The sequence below is a fragment of the Berghia stephanieae genome, chromosome 5, assembly GCF_034508935.2.
Source record: "Berghia stephanieae isolate SIO BIC M18660-M18661 chromosome 5, UCSD_Bste_1.3, whole genome shotgun sequence".
NCBI classification, from domain to species: Eukaryota; Metazoa; Mollusca; class Gastropoda; order Nudibranchia; family Aeolidiidae; genus Berghia; species Berghia stephanieae.
Genome location: NC_088364.1, coordinates 84,521,802 through 84,534,301, shown reverse-complemented (window position 1 = coordinate 84,534,301; position 12,500 = coordinate 84,521,802). Strand labels below are relative to the sequence as shown.

The window sequence follows — 12,500 nt, the reverse complement described above, 5'->3', positions numbered from 1 at the left end:
TTACTCACATAAGGAATTACCGAACTGTTGATATATATCAGATAAGCTACAAGAGTCTATAACAACAATATATATAACTGCAGTTCAGTAAAACTAACAATAGCCATGGTGTTCATTATCGCGGTTACGGTTGAGGGTTTATTAGAATTAAAAGTAAAAGTGAAATGAAAGCCTATTAACTTTTGCCTTCTACTATCTCCTATATTACTATTACTATTAGTCAGTATTAGTATTAGACATGAGTATAAGTTATAGTAAAAGTCAGTTTTTATCGTAGTAGTAGTTGAAGTTCAACTCTATCTTACACAGAATGTCACATTTCATATTGACATATTGATTGTAGTATTTAATGAAAGTTTAATTTAAGAAAAGTTTTACCTACATTAATAATACACAAGGCTTTGTTCCCTAGTTTATGATTATGGGTTGTTTACGGTTCATCTGAAATATCAGAGAACTATAGATAGGTTAATTTAAATAGATAGGCTACAAGAATATTATAACAACAGTATAGCTCTGCTGAAACAAAAACTTTATAATACAGAGCACTTTGATAATGCGTAAATAACGCAAAGATTGTGGACTCACTTTAGGTAACCTAATTGTTTGTCTATTATTGTGTTATAGTGTTATTTAAGTAAGGACATAATAATGGCCAGCTCTATTTCTCCGAACATTCAGGAAAATAAACTTGAACTCTATTTCTCCGAATGCTCGGGAAATAAACCTGAACTCTGTTTCTCAGAGCACTGTGCTCCGAACGATAGGAAAAAATCTCCGAATGCCTGGGAAATAAACTTTACCTCTATTTCTCCAAACTGTGCTCCAAACGATCAGGAAATAGACTTGAATTCTATTTCTCCGAATGTTCAGTGGAAATAAACTTGAACTCAAATTTCTAATTTTCGAATGCTCGACAAAATAATACTGAACTATATTTTCCCGAATTCTCTGTAAAATAAGCTTATGGTTTTACAGGTTACAATCTGAATAACCATTAGTTGAGGAGGGTAGTTTTTTATTTTATTATTTTTATCTTTTAATTTGTTTTAGTTGTTGTTAAGAATAGACAAAAGAGAGATTACAAGTTGTCAGCTGTCCAACACAAAAATTATTTATTTTCTTTTTCTTTATTTTTTTTAGTTCTATTTTATCTTAGTTTAAAGAATTTGTTACTTGGTTGGGGGGGGGGGGGGGGGGGGCAGTTTAACCCATCAAAGAAGTGCAAGTCTGAAATTATTTGCCGATGATGATAGTCTTCTTTTCAGGACAATAGGAGATCATAACGATACACATTGTCTGTAGTCAGATTTAGGACTACTCATAAACACGGCTGACTAACGACGATCTCTATTTCCCCAAACAGCCGAGGAAATAAACTTGATCTCTAAATCTCAAATGCTCGGGAAACCTAATGCTGAGCTCGATTTTCCCCGATACTGGGTAAAATAAGGTTATGGTTATACAGCCAATCTGAATAGCCTTTATGTTGAGGGGGCAAGTGTTTTTCTTCATCTTTATTTACTGTTTGTTTATTTGTTTTGTTTTTTGTTGTTGTTCTTAAGAAAAGACAGAAGACAGAGAGATTGCAAGCTGTTGTTTCAGTTTTCATCAGTGAATTACTTGTGAAGTTTGGGGGGGGGGTGAAATAGACTGCAACTCAGATAAACTGGCCCCATTGATTTGTAAGGCGACGACTACTCTATCATTGATCTTATGTTATGGTTTTGTTGGGGTGCCTTCTCTTGGTTGGGGGGGGGGGGGGGGGGGGGAGAAAATTTGGTTGTTTTTTTTGTTGTTGTTGTTGTCGTTTTTTGTTGTTTTGTTTTTCTCCAGATTTGGAATTTTAAGATTTGATTTTAGCTGAAAAATAAATGTAAATTTTCTTATTTTACTCAGAAAAGGATGTTATGTTTATATTAAAATGTATTACCTCACATGCACAGGATTATTAAAATTGATTCATGAAAGGAATTTTGTAAAACCAAAGGCAAATTTTGACCTTTTGATGACAAATATTGCAATTTGCCGTGGAAAATTATTGCACTTTTTGGGGGTTAGAATGGCAAAAGAATTGTGGGGAAAGTTTAACCCATCAAAAAAGTACAAGTCTGAAATTATTTGCCGATGATGATAGTCTTCTTTTCAGGACAATAGGAGATCATAACGATACACAATGTCTGTAGTCAGATTTAGATTCACTTGTCCCTCAGAGCCATTGGGCCCATGGTGCTGGAGTTTATCCTGATTTCTATAGCGTGAAACGGACAATAGCCATTGCTGGCTGTCCGATGGATAGTCTATCACAAAGTGTGAAATGAGTTGAGAGAGTTGAGATGATAACTTTACAGTAAGCTTTAATCAACAAGAAACACCACTAGTATGACATGAGTACAACATCTGAAACAACACAGAAATAAAGAACAGTTAGATACAACATATGACATAACATAATGTGGACGGAAACTAAAATATACAACAAAGTGTTTCCACCAAATCTAACAGACTCAGCTACTACCCTTCACTGCTAGGTGTACAGGGGGGGGGGGGGGGGGGGCAGGGGGGTCAGAAATCAATCTCGACTGCAATCGGGATCGATCTTGGCCCCTTTGATTGTGAAGCGAGTGCTCTACCAACTGAGCTATTGCGACCCCCAGATTCACTTGTTCAGTGGTCAAAAAATATATTTCCATTCCGAAAGTGACCTGTGATGTCACTCTCCACAAAGAAAACCACAGTGAGCATTGATTACAAAATATTGAGGCAAAGACTGAAACCTATAAAAAGTATAGCATTCTAACTTAGTACATGTAAAGTTCTATAATGAGACTATCATATTCACCATATTGTCACATAGGCCTACGAAACATTGACCCCGAAAACGAAAAGACAATGGCAATGACAAATACTCCACTTGTCAGACCAATATTGGAGTGTGCTTGTACTGTACGGGACTCGTACATAACAAAGGACATCAATTCCATTGACATTATTCAGAGAGCAGCTTCAAGGTTTTCCACAAATTGCCACAAGACAGAACCAGAGTGTCTGATGGAAGCTCTTGATGCTCAGAGATGACCAACACTTCATTTCTGCAGATAGAATGGGCTTCATCAGATCGACAAATTCCATTAAATTCCAATTACAAGAACCATCACACATACAAATGCAGCTTTTTCCCTCGAATGTGAATAGAATAGGTACCAACTGACATAACAGACCTCATAACATTTTAGTGCGTTTTTGTTACAAACAAAAGAACACCAAGAAGAATGAATGACTTGAGTGGTGTGATTAATTTGTTATAAGATTTGCGGTGATGAGATGCAAAGACGCGATAAGCTCTTGAAAATCAATTGCAACAAGAGCTCGGCATTAACAAGATGGGAGCTCTCGTTATAAATGAGCTTCTCTGTGTCACTATTTCATCCTTACATCTTGGTCAAATGCAAATGATAATAATAATAATAATGATGTAAATCTTTTCTACTGTGCCTATTCCATATTCAAATGGCTTTTGATGCCTTTTCAATACAAACATCAAAGAGCTACAATAAAAGATCATACACAAAACATGCTTAAGATGTTCATATCATGAAAAATAATGCATAATCGGAAACTGGTTTTAATCTATCAGATATTTCCTCTTATAGTAAGTCTTAATATTTGTCTCAAAAGTAGCATCTGTATTGCATTATCTTAAGGAAATAGGAAGAGAGTTCCAAATAGAAGGGGCAGCATGAGATAAAAACCTATCAGAAAACTTTTTGGAGCCTTTTTTATGGGAGATTAACTTGGACTGTCCTCTTGTTGTATCCAGCCTCTCCTCTTGTTGTATCCAGACTCATCTTTGTATAAAAATACTTGGCTGATGTGTTTTTATTGGTTGAAGAAATAATTAGGCAGAAAACGTTCATTGTTTGTATTTTCCTCTGTGCCAAAGCTGTTGTAGTAATTTTTTTGTAGTACTTGCATCCTGTGACTTAAATAGAAGATTAACTAGCGGTTGGTTGCTTAATGCATGCAAAGAATTGTTGTGAATATTAAAAATTCTTGAAGATATATTTTACTTCACTCATCATTTAGAAAGTTATCATAAATTGACAGGTTAATGGAAAGATGATTGGTTTTATAACTTCTCCCGTTCCCACTTCTATGCCAATTTTTAATGCCTAGTAATCTAGAACTTCATATACTCTATAGATGTCACTGCTAGTAATCCATTTGGTGTCGCAACTGCACCGTTCGATGAATTTTCTAGCAACATGCTCTTGGTCTTTGTTATTATTATTATTATTATTATTATTATTATTATTATTATTATTATTATTATTATTATTATTATTATTATTATTATTATTATTATTATTATTATTATTATGATGATGATCATTATCATTATTGTTGTTGTTGTTCTTCTTCTTCTTCATCTTCTTCGTGCAGCTATGTGGTCTAGTAGTATGACACTCGCTTTTGGATCGGAAGGTCCTGGGTTCGAGCCTCGTGCTCGGCGCATAGTTGAGTCCTTGGAAAAGGCTCTTTACTCACATTCTCTCACTGTACTCAGGTGTATAATGAGTACCTATCCGTTAACAGCGTTGTCTTTGTCCATAAAATTGTAATGTCGCCTAACATGCGTCATGCCCTGTCCTACATGTTAAATGTTGTTGTTGACCAGGGACCCCTTGTAAAGCACTTTGAGCACATTTAGTGGATATTGCGCTATATAAACCTCATTTTTTTAAAAGCTCATTTCTTCTTCTTCTTCTTCTTCTTCTTCTTCTTCTTCTTCTTCTTCTTCTTCTTCTTCTTCTTCTTCTTCTTCTTCTTCTTCTTCTTCTTCTTCTTCTTCTTCTTCTTCTTCTTCTTCTTCTTCTTCTTCTTCTTCTTCTTCTTCTTCTTCTTCTTCTTCTCTTCTTCTTCTTCTTCTTCTTCTTCTTCTTCTTCTTTCTTCTTCTTCTTCTTCTTCTTCTTCTTTTCTTCTTCTTCTTCTTCTTCTTCTTCTTCTCTTCTTCTTCTTCTCTTCTTCTTCTTCTTCTTCTTCTCTTCTTTCTTCTTCTTCTTCTTCTTCTTCTTCTCTTCTTCTTCTTCTTCTTCTTCTTCTTCTTCTTCTTCTTTTCTTCTTCTTCTTCTCTCTCTTTCTTCTTCTCTTCTTCTTCTTCTTCTTCTTCTTCTTCTTCTTCTTCTTCTTCTTCTTCTTCTTCTTCTTCTTCTTCTTCTTCTTCTTTCTTCTTCTTCTTCTTCTTCTTTTCTTCTTCTTCTTCTTCTTCTTCTTCTTTTCTTCTTCTTCTTCTTCTTCTTCTTCTTTCTTCTCTTCTTCTTCTTCTTCTTCTTCTTCTTCTTCTTCTTCTCTTCTTCTTCTTCTTCTTCTTCTTCTCTCTTCTTCTTCTTCTTCTTCTTCTTCTTTTCTTCTTCTTCTTCTTCTTCTTCTTCTTCTTCTTCTTCTTCTTCTCTTTCTTCTTCTTCTTCTTTCTCTTCTTCTTCTTCTCTTCTTTTCTTCTTCTTCTTCTTCTCTTCTTCTTCTTCTTCTCTTCTTCTTCTCTTCTCTCTTCTTCTTCTTCTTTCTTCTTCTTCTTCTTCTTCTTCTTCTTCTTCTTCTTCTTCTTCTCTTTTCTTCTTCTTCTTCTTCTTCTTCTTCTTCTTCTTCTTCTTCTTCTTCTTCTTCTTCTTCTTCTTCTTCTTTCTTCTTCTTCTTCTTCTTCTTCTTCTTCTTCTTCTTCTTCTTCTCTTCTTCTTCTTCTTCTTTCTTCTTCTTCTTCTTCTTCTTCTTCTTCTTCTTCTTCTCTTCTTCTTCTTCTTCTTCTTCTTCTCTTCTTCTTCTTCTTCTTCTTCTTCTTCTTCTTCTTCTTCTTCTTCTTCTTCTTCTTCTTCTTTCTTCTTCTTCTTCTTCTTCTTCTTCTTCTTCTTCTTCTTCTTCTTCTTCTTCTTCTTCTTCTTCTTCTTCTTCTTCTTCTTTCTTCTTCTTCTTCTTCTTCTTCTTCTTCTCTTCTTCTTCTTCTTCTTCTTCTTCTTCTTCTTCTTTCTTCTTCTCTTCTCTTCTTCTTCTTTCTTCTTCTTCTTCTTCTTCTTCTTCTCTTCTTCTTCTTCTTCTTCTTCTTCTTTTCTTCTTCTTCTTCTTCTTCTTCTTCTTCTTCTTCTTCTTCTTCTTCTTCTTCTTCTCTTCTTCTTCTTCTTCTTCTTCTTCTTCTTCTTCTCTTCTTCTTCTTCTTCTTCTTCTTCTTCTTCTTCTTTCTTCTTCTTCTTCTTCTTCTTCTTCTTCTTCTTCTTCTTCTTCTCTTCTTTTCTTCTTCTTCTTCTTCTTCTTCTCTCTTCTTTCTTCTTCTTCTTCTCTTCTTCTTCTTCTTCTTCTTCTTCCCTTCTTCTTCCTTCTTCTTCTTCTTCTTCTTCTTCTTCTTCTTCTTCTTCTTCTTCTTCTTCTTCTTCTGCTTCTTTTACTGCCTCTTTCCCCAGCAAGGTCACTTGCTATGCTATATCTTTATTTCACGCCCTCCCCCGCCCCTCATCTGGTTTTACATTTCCATTATGTCGTTATGACCTTGTTTTAGAATGAAATCATTTGGTTTTGCACACGCCCTGCTTTTTGTCCGGAATCTGAAACCAAAATAAAAGTTAAAGTGATCAGGTTTATGATAGTCGAGTCAGTTAGACGGGTACACATATTTTTCTTGAGATTCGGGGACAGAACCGTGTTTCAAATGTTTTCCCTTTTTTAGGACTAGAACTACGTAGGAGTGAACGATCTGCAATACACTTAATCAAATGTTATCCTTGGTTCGGTGCACACACTCTTGTATATATGCATTCATAATCGCTTTGAATGAATCATGAACTGTATAATTTGGGTACACATTGAAATGTTCAGACAAAGGCGAGTCGACCATTTTTAACAGGTCCTAGGCTCCCCCTTTGTACAGGTCGTCCTAACTCGATCAAAAACGTGATGGCATGTCAGGAAATGTTATTCTTACTTCGTCAAGTATTCATGTTTTTTTATGTTTTTTTTTTTTTTTTGGTAATTTGCTGAAGAATGGTTTTGAGCCCGAAACTTTCCGTGTTTGGTGTTCTGTACTCTTTCGAAGCTGTTATATTTATTTTTGTTCATTACTTTTTAAAGTCCACATCCTCTAGCAGCCTAGTATCACTTTTACCTCCTTCTTTTACTTCAAGGTATTCTAATCAGTAGAAGATCCGTTCCCTTATGTCATCGACTACGGGTTGTCATTATATTTTATCTTTGTGTGTAGCTTTCATTTTAAGAGCTGCCGATACGACAGTGTAAATAGGTGTGTTGTATAATATGATGCATATTCTAGTAGTGCTGCATTTACATTGTCTCATCTGTCCGCGGTTCACAATCGTGCTCGAAGTGCTCAAAACGACATTTAAGTTTATTATTTGGGAACAAGAAACACGTATCTTAAAATATAGGCGCTTGTTCATTGTATTTAAATATTGAATAACACTTCCTTTTCATTCATCTCCAACGGGAACGTTTTCTCTAGGAATCTACTCTAGTGTCTCTTTTAAGAATAGAATGGAATAACCCAGGTTTCAGCCGCATTGGGGCGCCGCAAAGAGAGCGAGGGCGAGGTGACTTGCTTAAGGCCACACAGCTCAGCGGGGCTTTGGAACTCGATATCTGTTCATTAAGAAGCAAAAAAAAACAAACAAAAAACAAACAAACTGCAGTGTCATGTTGCCTTGCATTTGGGTATAGATATATCCATGCTTTGTTTACTCCCTTACTCCCGCCCCCCCCCCCCTCCCTTATCCACACACACACCCACACACAAACTTTTAGCTGAGGTCATACGATTTAATGTTTTTCATTTGGTTACAAACGTCTTATAAAATTAAACAAGTGCCTTAAGGCGAAATATGGCCTTCGAAATATCACCTGACCTCATCGGTTCATACCTCCCCGTTCACATCCGGATCAGTGGAGATGTCCGTGTAATTATATATGAATGTTTCCTTTTATTTATGGAAAAAGGAAGGGGGGGGGGGGGGGGGGGGGTTGGTGAACGAGTCCTTGTCTTGGTAGGATGGACAAATGAAATGTTTGTTCCAAAATGTTGACGATAGTCATGGATGCATTCACATCCACCTTAATCTTAATCTGGAGCTTTTATATAGCGCAATATCCACTATTTCTGCTCAACGGGCTTTACAAAGGGTCCCTGATCAACAGCAACATGTAACGTGTAGAACGAGACAAGACGCCCGTTAGGCAATATTACATTTTTTTTTTCGACTGAGACAAAAGCTTTTATTTAACGACCAAGTACTCATTATACACCTGGGTATGGTGAGAGAATTTGTTTAAAGAGCCTTTGCCAAGGACTCACTTATGCGTCGAGGGAGGCTCAGGGTATTTCACATCCATGTGTGCTCTAGAAGGCCGTAATACTTTGCTGCTGGAATTGGAATATACTTCTTATGTAGTCTCCTCTGTCATGCTTTGTCTTGGACGCTTGTAGATACCCATTGACCTAATCCAACCACCTTTATTATTATTATTATTATTATTATTATTATTATTATTATTATTATTATTATTATTATTATTATTATTATTATTATTATTATTATTATTATTATTATTATTATTATCATTATTATTATTATTATTATTATTATTATTATTATTATTATTATTATTATTATTATTATTATTATTATTATTATTATTATTATTATTATTATTATTATTATTATTATTATTATTATTATTATTATTATTATTATTATTATATTATTATTATGATTATTATTATTATTTATTATTATTATTTTATATATTATTATTATTATTATTATTATTATTATTTCCTGACCACTCTATCATCCGACAATAAATGGGTAGCTTGGTCTTTTTTATTTGGCAAAGAATACGTCCCCAATATGTCTGTGTCCTGTCTGAAGGGTAGTGATAACATTAACGGCTATGTGGTCTTGTGGTATGACACTCGCTTTCGGATCGGAATGTCCTGGGTTCGAGCCTTGCATAGTTGAGTCCTTGGTAAAGGCTCTTTACTACTCACATTCTCTCACCGTACTCAGGTTTAAAATGAGTACCTGGCCGTTAACAGCGTTGTATCTGTCTGAAAAATAAGTTGTAATATCGCCTAACACGTGTCATGTTATGTCCTACATGTTTAATGTTGCTGTTGGCCAGGAACCCCTTGTAAAGCGCTTTGAGCACGTTTAGTGGATATTACTCCATACATAAGCTCAATGGGATAAAACTCCGGAGTCTGTGCCTTATTGAAAAGGTTGCAAAATGCTGTTTATTGTTGAGGGGAACTAAATAGGAGATAGTAATTTAATAATAATTTGATGTGATTTGTACTTCATTGTCGACGCGAGCTTTACGGGAACTATACTTTGAAATGGCCATCTAAAAACAATAACAAAGTGACGTCATCTGCATACTATCTATACTTTGAAATGGCTATCTAAAAACAATAACAAAGAGCTGAGTGGCGTCAATTTCGTTCTTTCTATTGTAGTTTTGTTGGCATGTTGTATATCGCATGTTTGTTTCCTTGTTTAACAATTGTCGTTGATGTGTCACCGTTAAAAAAATAGGACAATACCATTGGTATAAGTTAGCTCTTCCTTTTTCATCATTATCATCATCATCATCATCATCATCATTTTTATTATTTTTATATTATTACCATCCTCATCATAATTGTTATCATCGTCGTCGTTGTCGCGATCATTATCACCACCAACTCGATCTTTTCTGAAAATTAGCACAACGGTTTTCAGTTTGCACTTTGTACTATTACCATGTACTAATAAAGAAAACAAAACTCACATCGCTCTTTATATAGTCATAGTTTTTTAAAGTTTTCGACTATGAGGTCACTCAGGTGTTCTATATTTCACGCTTCATCGGTTTTCAATAAACATGATTGGTGATTATGACTGTCAGTATATGTATTTTATTATTCCATGACACTAGCAAGCCGTCGTAAATGTCATTAATTGATCGTTGCATGACACATTTAGGGGTCCCGCCAGCTCATTTGGTAAAACCGTGGCCTTCGTAAAGTTATGGCCTGATACTGACCAAAAAATGACGTCAAAATGCCAGTCTTTTGCCACAAAAGAAAAAAAAAACAAATCGTGAGTTGTATCCAAGAGTTCAACCAATGAAATACCTTGTTACCATGAGCACTACTAACGACAACTCACTTGGCGGTGCAAAAACCAAATAATGACGTCAAACTGCCAGTCCTTTTGGATTTCAGTATCAGGCTATAGACAGTATGCGCTTGGCTAAGAAGCTCATAACATTGCCATCCGGAAGTATAACGGACCAACACACAAAACTGTGTGTATCAATGAACGTTTATAGTCTGGTTAATAGTTCAGTGAGCATTACTCATAAACGCGGATGGCAAAAAACAATAACAAAGACCTGAGTTACGTCACCTTCGAACCATCTATAACACCACGATGGCTCCGATAAAACACTGGCTTGCCAGGCAAAGGGACTGAGACGATATCTAAATTTTTTTGTCTCTGACTGACCCATCTGTCCACCCAGCAGTGATTGGGTTGCTTGGTCCCGTTAGATCTGTCGGAAAGTACTTTGCGATCCAAATGGATTCAAGCAGTTGCTATTAATTGTCCTTTTCACGCCATGAAAACAGGGATTGATAAACTCATGCCCCATGGTCCTATTCGCTAAAATAACAAATGAGCTTTTATATAGCGCAATGTCCAGTAAACGTGCTCAAAGCGCTTTACAAAGACGAATCATTCATCTTAACAGCGCCACTACCACATTATCTAATTCGTCTGTAGTGATCCATTCATCCTGTTTTGATGATAAAAGGGAAACCCGAAACGTCCATTTTGTATCTGTTTTTTTATATTAAATTGAAGCTTACATTTAATTTCACATTGTTATTTATGACCTTGAGGGAGTGTGTGTGTGTGTGGGGGGGGGGGGGGGGGGCGGGGGGAATTCGGTCGAGATCGGATTTTTAAAATCAAATAAATGTTACCAGTATTTTGGTGAAGAAGTGTTAAATAAAGATATTGTGCTTTTGCATAGAAATGGGAATATGGTTAGATTAAATTGTAGGCATTACATCGCTCTTTAAGCATTTTACAGTGACAATTCATATTTAAAAAAAGAGTAAAAACTTTGTTTCTTGGGTTGATAAAATTTGTTTATTCAAATTCGGATTTACCCCCTATAAATATACATTTGTGTGTGTGTGTGTGTGTGTGTGTGTGTGTGTGTGTGTATGTGTGTGTGTGTGCTGCTTGTGGCGTGTCTTGTACCGCCTTTTGGATTAGGTCACTGAGCGATCACAACGTACTTTCCGAAAAAAATCTAAGATTACTTGCTCCCCAGTCAATGCTGGGTGGAAAGTTCTTGGGGGGGGGGGGGGGTGAAATAGACTGCAACTCGGATAAACTGGTCCCTCTATCATTGATCTGGAAAATTGTTTGGGGGGGGGGGGGGGGTGAAATAGACTGCAACTTGGATAAACTGGCCCCTGTTGATTTGTAAGACGACGACTGTTCTGTCATTGATCTGGAAAATTGTTTGGGGGACTTGGGGGGTTGAAATAGACTGCAACTCGGATAAACTGGTCCCCGTTGATTTGTAAGGCGACGACTACTCTGTCATTGTTCTGGAAATGTGTTTGGGTGGGGGGGGGGGGGGGGGTGAAATAGACTGCAACTCGGATAAACTGGTCCCGTTGATTTGTAAGGCGACGACTACTCTGTCATTGTTCTGGAAATGTGTTTGGGTGGGGGGGGGGGGGGGGGGGGGGGTGAAATAGACTGCAACTCGGATAAACTGGTCCCCGTTGATTTGTAAGGCGACGACTGCTCTGTCATTGTTCTGGAAATTTTTTGGTGGGTGGGGGGGGGGGGGGGGGTGAAATAGACTGCAACTCGGATAAACTGGTCCCGTTGATTTGTAAGGCGACGACTGCTCTGTCATTGTTCTGGAAATTTGTTTGGGGGGGGGGGGGGGGGGGGGGGGTGAAATAGACTGCAACTCGGATAAACTGGTCCCCGTTGATTTGTAAGGCGACGACTGCTCTGTCATTGTTCTGGAAATTTGTTTGGGTGGGGGGGGGGGGGGGGGGGTGAAATAGACTGCAACTCGGATAACCTGGGTCCCGTTGATTTGTAAGGCGACGACTGCTCTGTCATTGTTCTGGAAATTTGTTTGGGTGGGGGGGGGGGGGGGGGGGAAATAGACTGCAACTCGGATAAACTGGTCCCCGTTGATTTGTAAGGCGACGACTGCTCTGTCATTGTTCTGGAAATTTTTTTTGGGTGAGGGGGGGGGGGGGGTGGTGAAATAGACTGCAACTCGGATAAACTGGTCCCCGTTGATTTGTAAGGCGACGACTGCTCTGTCATTGTTCTGGAAATTTGTTTGGGTGGGGGGGGGGGGGGGGGGGGTGAAATAGACTGCAACTCGGATAAACTGGTCCCCGTTGATTTGTAAGGCG

General features: G+C 37.1%; 1 protein-coding gene across 2 annotated transcripts in view; it reads left to right on the top strand.

The window, feature by feature from the left end:
- Window positions 1–12,500, top strand: part of LOC144973764 (uncharacterized) — a 127,264-nt gene that overhangs the window by 386 nt on the left and 114,378 nt on the right. The window lies entirely within an intron of this gene.